The sequence below is a fragment of the Notamacropus eugenii genome, chromosome X (genome assembly GCF_028372415.1).
Source record: "Notamacropus eugenii isolate mMacEug1 chromosome X, mMacEug1.pri_v2, whole genome shotgun sequence".
In the NCBI taxonomy this organism is placed as follows: domain Eukaryota; kingdom Metazoa; phylum Chordata; class Mammalia; order Diprotodontia; family Macropodidae; genus Notamacropus; species Notamacropus eugenii.
In genome coordinates this window covers 44676488-44686387 of record NC_092879.1, presented here as the reverse complement: position 1 = coordinate 44686387, position 9900 = coordinate 44676488, and the positions used below count along the sequence as shown (strand labels likewise).

General features: G+C 45.1%; 1 pseudogene; it reads left to right on the top strand.

Annotated features, from left to right (window-relative positions):
• The first annotated feature begins 275 nt into the window (after nt 1–275).
• LOC140515480 (polyadenylate-binding protein 1 pseudogene) lies at nt 276–2758 on the top strand (annotated as a pseudogene).
• The last annotated feature ends 7142 nt before the right edge of the window (nt 2759–9900 follow it).

Below are 9900 nucleotides of genomic sequence, written 5' to 3'. Positions count from 1 at the left end.
GGTTCCCCACCCCTGTTTGGGTCTTTATACAATAACACAGAGAACATAAGGCAACCAGAGGGAAGGCATAGATACACTAGTTAAACCTGTGGGAGGTTAGGGGGGAGGGGCAGGGGAAACTATCCTGTTGACAGTCATTGACGCTCCGTAGTCATGGCATCTCAAGCCAAGGCCTTTGTGACATAGTCCCCTCCCCTCTTTATGACAGTGCCCCACTACGCCCCTTATTAAGCCCCACCCTGGGCCCACAGTGTCTTTCCAGTCCTGGACCTGTCCAGAGCAACAGCCCCTTCCCGGCTCCCATCCCTGCCCCCGCCCCGCCCCACCCTTGGCACATTCCCTCTGCCCAGTAGTCCAACGGCTGGAAGGCTACCACAGCCTCCCCACAGGACGAGCTCAGTGATGGCCAACATCGCTCAGGACGGTTGTCCCTCGGTCCGCCCCATCCTCACCCCTCCCTCTCCAGTCAGGCCTGGGTCGGGAGGGCCAGACCCCCCAGGGAGCGGGCCCGGAGCAGGCCATCGCCGTCGACAACGCCACAGACGTCGCCACCGTGGTGGCCGCCGCCGCCGCCGCCGCCGCCGCAGTGGAGACTTCCCGGTAGACCCTCAACCTTCCTCGACCTTACCTACTGGCCAGATGGCAACCTATCTTCCCCAGGTGGTGAGAACCAGAATGGGTGGGGGTGGGGTGTTTGGGATTGACCTGACCCTCTGTGCCCTTGAACCTCCTGGGATCCCCCGGCAGGTGCAAGGCACCCCAAGCAATCCCAGTTATCCAATGGCATCACTTTACGTGGGTGACCTCCACCATGATGTAACAGAAGCCATGTTGTATGAGAAGTTCAGCCCAGCTGGTCCCATCCTATCTGTCCGAGTGTGCCGGGACGCCGTCACCCACCGGTCCCTAGGCTATGCCTACGTGAACTTCCAACGGCCAGCTGACGCAGAATGGGCACTGGACACCATGAATTTGGACACCATCAAAGGTAAACCTGTCCGCATCATGTGGTCCCAGCGTGACCCCTCCCTGCGTAAAAGTGGTGTGGGTAATATTTTCATCAAGAATCTGGAGAAGTCCATCGATAATAAGGCCCTGCATGAAGCCTTCTCTGCCTTTGGCCGCATTCTCTCCTGCAAGGTGATTAGTGATGAGAATGGATCCAAGGGCTATGGCTTTGTCCATTTTGAAACTCGAGAATCTGCCGAAAGAGCTATTGAGAAAATGAATGGGATGCTTCTAAACGATCTCAAAGTTTTTGTTGGGCATTTTAAATCACGCAAACAAAGGGAATTCGAACTGAGAGCTAAAGCCAGACAATTCACCAACGTTTACATCAAGAATTTTGGAGAAGACATGGATGACAACAGGCTTACTGAACTATTTGCAAAGTTTGGACCTACTTTGAGTGTAAAAGTGATGACCGATGATTGTGGGAGATCCAGAGGTTTTGGATTCGTGAGTTTTCAGAGACATGAAGATGCCAAGAGAGCCATAGATGACATGAATGGCAAGGAGTTCAATGGAAAGCAAATTTATGTTGGCCGAGCTCAGAAAAAAGGAGAGAGACAGACAGAACTCAAGCGCCATTTTGAGCAAATGAAACATGATAGAATCAGCAAATACCAGGGCGTTAACCTGTATATAAAAAACCTTGCTGATGATATTGATGATGAACGTCTAAGAAAAGAGTTTTCATTTTACGGGACAATCACTAGTGCCAAGGTTATGAGGGAGAATGACCGTAGCAAAGGATTTGGCTTTGTCTGTTTCTCCTCTCCAGATGAAGCTGCCAAAGCAGTCGCAGACATGAATGGCAGGCTTGTGGCAAATAAGCCATTGTATGTTGCTTTAGCCCAACGGAAAGAAGAGCGCCAGGTTCACCTTACAAACCAATATATGCAAAGAGTAGCTCATTTCGGATCCATGCCCAGCCCCGTGTTCAGTTCATACCAGTCATTAGCTCCTTCCCATTACTTCTTAACAGCCCTTTCACAAAGCCAGAACCATGCAGTGTACTATCCTGCCAGCCAATTTGCTCAGCTGAGATCAAGCCTTCATTCATACCAGACTATAGCTGGAGCTATCCGCCCAACAATTCCTGGACCATCATTCAATCCTCTATGGACAACTGTACAGATTCCGAGAATGGTTACTACTCCCAGGGTTAACTCCACATCACAACTGTTGGGACCTCTGTGTCCCACAGGAACTATATTTATTCCTGTGCATGCAGTTCAGCGGTATAGATACGCTGTTGGTGTCCACAACTATCCTCAGTACCCTTTGAATATACCATCACTTTTTCCCAGGATGATCCATCAGCCAGTGGTGCGCATACCAAGGCAAGAAGCTTTAACCACTTCTATGCTAGCATCTGCCCTTCCTCAAGAGCAAAAGCAGATGTTGGGGGAACGGCTATTCCCACTCATTCAACGCATACATCCTACTCTGAGTGGTAAGATCACAGGCATGCTATTGGAAATTGAGAACTCAGACATTTGTCACATGCTCAAATCTCCTGAGTTTCTTCATTCCAGGGTTAGCGAGGCTCTGGCAGTTCTACAGGTTCATCAGGCCAAAGAGGCTTCCCCTAAAGGGACCAGGACCCCGGACATAACACCAATTTAAAGAGACAAGATAACATCACAAGGGATCACAAAATGGGAGCAAGTGTTTTAGCAAAGGAAAATATGCAGACAAAAAAAACCTTGATGCTGCAAAAAATAATTACAGATCTGAAATAAAAATAAGCAAAGCATGGTGTGTTGAAGTCTTTTAAATGGATTATCCAAACCAGGGCCAGTTATATTTAAGCTCATGTTTCTAGATTACTATTAGCCTAGTAAAGAGGAGGTAAAAGATTACTTTTATTAGTGTAAAAGACTGATTTTAGGACTAGTGCCCAAGATCACTGTAATCAAAGTAGATAGAGACTGAGATTGGACTCTCTGATTTTTTATAAGTTATCTCTTAGGTAATGGAACCCCCTCCTAAGACTTTGAGACTGCCAGAGCAAAAAGAGTCAAATAGCTTACTAAGGGTCACACTGCCTTGATGTCAGAGGTAATAGCACTTGAACCCGAAGGCTTTCTGGCTCTGAAGCCAATTAACCATCCCAGGGCTGCCTCCCAGTTTACTTAATAAAAAAGATTTAAAAACAACAAAAAAAGTAAAACATAATAAGAATAGTATGAATAGAATGGTTTATGAATGAAAGAATAGTAAAAAGGAGATAGTAAAAATAAATTTATAGATTGGTAAGGGGAAGAATTTGCAACAACACAAAAATTTAAACAACTTTTAAAATTATTTGCTGTGCAAAACCACCACCATTTTTTAGATGAGCTTGACAGCTGAGCGAAGGGATTAAAATAAATTTGAATTATAATAGAGTAAATTATAAATAAAAATTATTTAAAGTCAAAATATCAAATTAAGAGTTATTCAGTCCAGAAAAAAACTGAACAGATCTGTCCCCCTCTATTAATTAGGCACTGTGTCATCCTAGTCTTCACTTGAGGACTTCCAGTAGGGGACATCTGGGAATAGCTCTCACCTGGGAAGTTTTTCTTTTTTAATTGAGCTGCCCCACTCTGTTCATCTTCACTTCCCTAGTGAAACAAACAGACTGTCTACATTTAGGGGAGAGGAGGGAAGAAGGAAAGGGGAGTATATAGACTCCAGGATTGTCTGAGAGCTCTACAGAGCCTTTCCCTTTATTATATGACAGTCACTACCCATATCAACAAAGACACCCCATTGAGGAAACCCAGTTAAACATACAGGTCTCTTGCTCTCATGGGGCTCGGTTATCAACCCTAGGCAGTTCCCTTCACACAGACATGAAAAGAAGGTTGAGGTCCACATTGGACCTTGTCTCTGGTCAAAATTCCTCAGTGGGTCACAGTGGTTCATCAAGCCTATTCGATGCTCTGGGACACAATTCACAATCTAACCCCACCTGAATTTTCTGGACTTATTTCAGAGTTCTCCCCTTCCTGCACATCACATTTCAGTCAAAAGTGATCATAGGTATTCCCTCATCTTGTAGTGTGCTTAACAACAGAGGCCATCTCAACCAATTCCAGAACTCGCTATTCTTGGTCCTCAGAGATAAGCAATCTTTAAACTCTTCCTTGATGGCTGAGCCAGGGGCCTAGCAAGCCTTCCCCAAGGTCAGAGCTGCACATGATAATGATAAGGATGATGGCAATAATAATAATATATACCACTTTTCAAGGTTTCTAGTAAATACTTCTGGATTTACACTGTCAGTATTTTCGTTCATTTGCATCCTCACAGTCCTGATACAAAGCTTAGTGAAGGACAAAATGTCCTCTATTTTACAAAGGAAAAGGAACTCGGAGAAGCTACGGGACTTCCCCAGGATGACTCAGGACTTCTGGATTTTAATATGCATTTAAGCACAGATCATATAACCTCACGCTTTACCCTAAGTTCCTTGAGGGCAAAGAAATTCTTCCCTTAGTGCCATACAAGTGATAATTAATTACTGTTGAATTGAACTGAATATGCCAACATTAGCAAATGAGGTATTAGGAACTGAATCTTGTACAAATCTACAGGATAAAAAGGACTTGTTTTTTAAAGAGAATTATTAGTCCTCATGCAAAAAGATTCTATTTGCAACTAGGGGATCAAATGCAACCCCCTTATTTTACAAAGGAGGAAACTGAGATCCGGAGAGGTTTAGTGACTTGCCCAGGGTCATATAGTATCCTAGATTTAGAACTGGATGTTCCCTCAGAGTCCAGGGGTGGGGAACCCGGGGCCTTGAGGCCAAATGTGGCCTTCTAGATCCTTAAGTGTGGCCTCTTGACTGAACCCAAATTTTATAGAACAAATAAAAGGACTTGTCCCCCAAAGGGGACAAGTAATGCACAAGAGTTGGCCAAAATCTTCAGCCTTCTGACTCTTCCTGTCTTCCACAGACTGTATCCTCTACTGACCAGAGTGAAAGGAGAGGCCTCAGAGGGGTTAAGCTCTCTGCTCATATCCGAGGTTCTTACATGACAACCATCTCTCTCTCTTTCTAGGAGCACAGGATTTGGAGTCAGGAAGACCTGAGTTCAAATCTTAACCTTGTGCACTTATAAGTTCTATGACCCTGGTTAGTCACTTAACCCCTCTTGGCCTCAGTTTTTTCTAAATGAGGGGGCTAGACCAGATAACCTCTGAGGTTCCTTCCAGCCCTGGATCTGTGATCCTAATGTGTGATCTTGGGGAACCCCCTTCCCTACTCTGGGCCTCAGCTGCCTCCTCTGTAAAATAAGATGGGGAAGGTAGAGAAAACAGGATGAAGGGGCTGAAGTACGCATGAACATGATCATGTGTTGGGGACAGGGAGGAAGCCAGCTGGATTGCTGCCAGACTCCAGTTGGAGTTTGGAAAGTAAGAGACAGTGATGCACAGGGACAGAGTTGGGGGCAGAAAGTGATGAAACTGGAGTACAATCCCTCACGGTGATGGAGCGCATAGAGTGCTGGACTTGGAATCACATAACCTGGGTTCAAATCCCACCTCAGACAATTGACAAGCCATGTGACAGGCAAGGCCTCTCTAAGCCTCAGTTTCTTCAGCTGTAAAATGGATATGAAAATGGTACCTATCTCATGGCTATTGTGAGCAAACTTTAAAGGCTATATAAATTCTAGCCATTTTTGTTACTGCTATTTGGCATCCAGGTTGTAAGCAAGCAGCTTTTTCCTCCTCCCATAATTCTCATTCCTACCTGGAAAAGGTCAACTTTCTTTCCCTGCAAAGGTCTGTGAACGTCTCAAAGGAAGTAACTGTGGAATAAATTCAATTTATAGGCATTTGGCCTGGCCAGAACCTTTCTTCATTGGAAAAAAAGGAGGAAATGAGGGACCCAGTAAGGGGGAATGCCTTGCCCAGATAATAAGTAACAGTCAGGATTTGAATTTATGTCCTTGTAGTCCAAATCACAGACTTTTTCTATCATACCAGTCTGCAATCAAGAACAATTTGGCAAGAAGCTAACTAGAGAATCTCCATTTTCCAAATAATCCCAATATAGTTAATTTCAATGGAGATAATTTAGAAGGCATTTCAACAAAATCCTGCAGAGAGAGAGAAATGGAGGAGAAGGGAAGGGACATTATCATGGACATTCATTCCCACTGGCTTATTAGGAGACAGCAAATTAGTAGCAATGCTGTTTGAGAGGCCAGCTTCTCTTCTGTGGATTTCCTAAACCAGTTTAAATCAATTGTATAAACCAAAACAACATAAGCAGAGGGGCTGTGGTACCCCTTAGGTTTTAGGGGACAACTGGACTAGTAACCCAGAACACCTGACATCAAACCCTCTCTCAGCCTCTCATAAATTGTGGCTCTGTTTAATCACAGTCTATAAACTGGCTGTGTGACCCTGGGCAACTCCATGGACTGATCTGGGCCTCACTGTTTTCCTTTGTCAAATTAAGGGGTTGAACTAAAGTCCTTTTCAGCCCAGAATCCAGGGTTTGGAGATTTTTTGGTACGGCCTGGCCCTTTTTGAATCACTTCTGGGAACAATGTTTTTAAATATATAAAATACAGAGAATAATATAGACACTAATTATATTGAAACAATTCATCTATCTACCTACACACACGTGTGTGTGTGTGTGTGTCCACAGACTCCAGGTTAAGAATCCCTGTACCTATGAAGTCAGAAGGCCAAAGTTGGAAACCCAGCTGAGGCACATTAGCTGTGGGATCCTCAGCAAGTCACTTAACCTTTCCTGAGCCTCAGGTTCAGAGCTGACGATAAGAATGAGGATTCTTGTACTGTCTACTTCCCAGGGGTTAGAAGGAAGGGATTTGTAAAGCTCTAAGGGTTATAGAAACGGGAGCTGTTATTACTCATTTGACAGGTGTTTATTAAGCTCCTACAATATGCAAAAAGGCCCAGGGTATGCAAACATGAATACGGCCTGATCCCTGCCTGGGAGTTTGACAGTCTAATGGGGAGGGAAGACGTAGACACAAAGAACTCCAAATGGGAATAGTGTTTATTAAGCATCTATTAAGAAAAAAAAAGGCCAGAGGAGTGTGAGTGTAAGTGTGTGTGTGTGTGTGTGTGTGTGTGTGTGTGTGTGTGAGAGAGAGAGAGAGAGAGAGAGAGAGAGAGAGAGAGAGAGAGAGAGAGAGAGAGAGAGACACACACAGAGGATGGAGGGGGGAAGGGAGAGAGACACACAGAGATAGAGGTTGGAGGGAAAGGAAACAGAAAGAGACAGAGAGGTTGGAGGGGAAGGGAGAAGGAGGGGGAGAGAGAGAGAGAGAGAGAGAGAGAGAGAGAGAGAGAGAGAGAGAGACAGAGAAAGAGACAGAGGGAGAGGGAGAGAGGGAGGTTGGAGGGGGAAGGGAAAATGACAGAACCAGAGAGAGGATGGAGGGGGGAAGGGAGAGAGAGAATGCCCTTTCAGTTGAGTGGAGGAGGGGCGCGAGAGAAGGTTGCCTAGAGAAGGGAGCCTTTGATAAGTGCTAGATTTCCATAGGCCAGAAGGGGGAATGATTAGGCATTTCTGGCTTTAAAAATCAAAGGAAAAAGGCACAGAGTGGGAAATATAAGAACAAAACAAAAGAAAAAGCAGCCATGGCTGGTGATGTATTCTGTGTGTTTCTAAAGGCCAGCCCTCAGCACAGAGTGAGAACACAGCTCCCTGGCGTTTATTTGCCTGCCCCTTTCAAAGTTTACAAAATGTTTCGTTTTGTTTTACCTACTAATTACTTCACTTATATGACCTTCAATTCCCTGGTTAAAGAGGCAAAGCAGGGATTCTGCTTGCCTTGACATAGTATTAGAAGCTGAGGCTAAGACAGAGGAAGGTCCTTGCTGGATATAAGAGCACTACTAGCATTTATAAAGCACTTTAAGGTTTGCCAAATACCCTATCATATATTGTCTCGTTTGATTCTACTACTTTATGATACCCCCCTTTTACTGAGGCTGAAAGATGTTAAGTGGCAGGCAGTTCTCCCTGAATCCAAATCCAACCTTCTACCATGGGTGGGGAACCTTCGGCTCGACTGAATCCAAACTTCACAGAACAAATCCCCTTAATGTAAGGATTTGTTCTGTAGGACTTGGAGTCAGTCAAAGACCGTGCCCAAGGACCTAGAAGGCCACATATGGCCTGAAAGCCACAGGTGCAACACCTCTGTGAGCCTTTATTCTCAGTCTCCTGAGAGCTACTGAGGGTGAGAATGCAAGGACAGATAGGAATACTCACAGACCCTAGATGTCTCCCCACCCCACCTGCAAACAACCACATCTGGGGATGTGGGGAGGGGCTAACCCCACCCCCTGAGCTGGATGTGCTGAACCTGCTTCCAGCTCTGCCTCACCTTGGCCTTCCATTTCTGAGGCAAGTGAGTTCACTGAGAGAATGAGGGAACAAAATTTAAAAGGGATGCTTGATCTTCTTTACCTCTGAGGGAGGCAGGTTGATCCTCTTTACCTCTGAGGGAGGCAGGCTGTCAGGATCTAAAGAGAATATTAAATACTCTTATTCCTCCTTCAGTCTTCCAAACCTAAGAGACCCCCAAGGTCCAGCCCACCCAGGATTCTGACTGAGCAGGTTTGTGTTCCCTGCTTAGCCCTGATAAGATGAACCTTTCTATCCAAAGCTGAACCTATGTTGGGTCCTGAGGCCCTTGGGCGAAGCCCCTTATCAGAGTAATGTTTCTAAGTGCATAAAATACACAAGATTACACAGGAAGCCAATTGGATTGAAATCCAGTTAGCCAAATAATTAAAACTCAAGTTCACAGACCCAGGTGAAGAGCTCCTGCTTTAAGGAGAGAAGTGACTGGTACTAGCTAGCAGAGAAAACAGCCTAGAAGCATAGCATTCTTTCTCTGCTGTTAACCCGAGGCTGGTTCCTGGCTCCTGTCAGCCATCACTCCTTGGGGCTGGCCAAACCCAGACTGGCCCATGATAATCACCTCTCTTGGGTAATTTAAGAGGCATCTTAGAATCTTGCAGGCCAGGGGAGGGGGTGGCATCATTAAGGACATGCATTCTCACTGGACTGCTGTTGGTGTGCAAGAAAGGTCGTTAATAGTTTCTTTTGGACACGTTACTTGTAGATGGCAATTTTTTAAACAAATATCAACCCTGTAAAATATAAGCAGAGCAATTGTGGGCTTCCCTGCCCATTTCTGCTTTTACCATTATGGTCTGCACTTTCAATTACATTCCCTCAGAGTATGAGCATGCCCCAGGCTTGCCAAACTATGGGAGGACATTAACCATGCTTAGACTATGGCTGGCCCTTAACCCTTGGCTGCCCACTACCAAATAGTGGGACACAAAGATTGTTTTCCTCAGTATCAACCTGAAAGGTTCAGAACAAATGTTAACATGTATTTTTATCCTTCCTTTCTTTCTTTTTCTTTTCTTCCTTCCTTTATTTCTCTCTCCTCCCTTCCTTCTTCCTTTCTTTTCTTTCTTTTTCTCTCTCTCCTCCCCCCCTACACACAGTTTCTCTCTCTCTCTCTCTCTCTCTCTCTCTCTCTCTCTCTCTCTCTCTCTCTCTCTCTCTCTCTCTCCCCATATCTCTCTTTCCCTCCATTTCTATCTCTCCTCTCTTTTCTCTCTGTCTCTCTTGGTCTCTTTCCTCCTGTTTTTTTCCTCCCTCTCTCCTCTTTCTCACTGTTTCTCTGTGTTTCTCTGTTTCTCTCCTCCCTCTTTGTCTCTGTCTCACACTGTTTCTTTATGTCTGTGTGTTTCTATCTCCCTCTGTCTCTGCCTCTATGTATCTTTCCTTCTCTCTGTCCCTATCTCTGTCTCTCTCCTCTCTTCTCTTTTTCTCTCTGTCTCTCTCCTTCTCTCCCATCTTGCTCTCTCCCTCTATCTTTCTCAAAC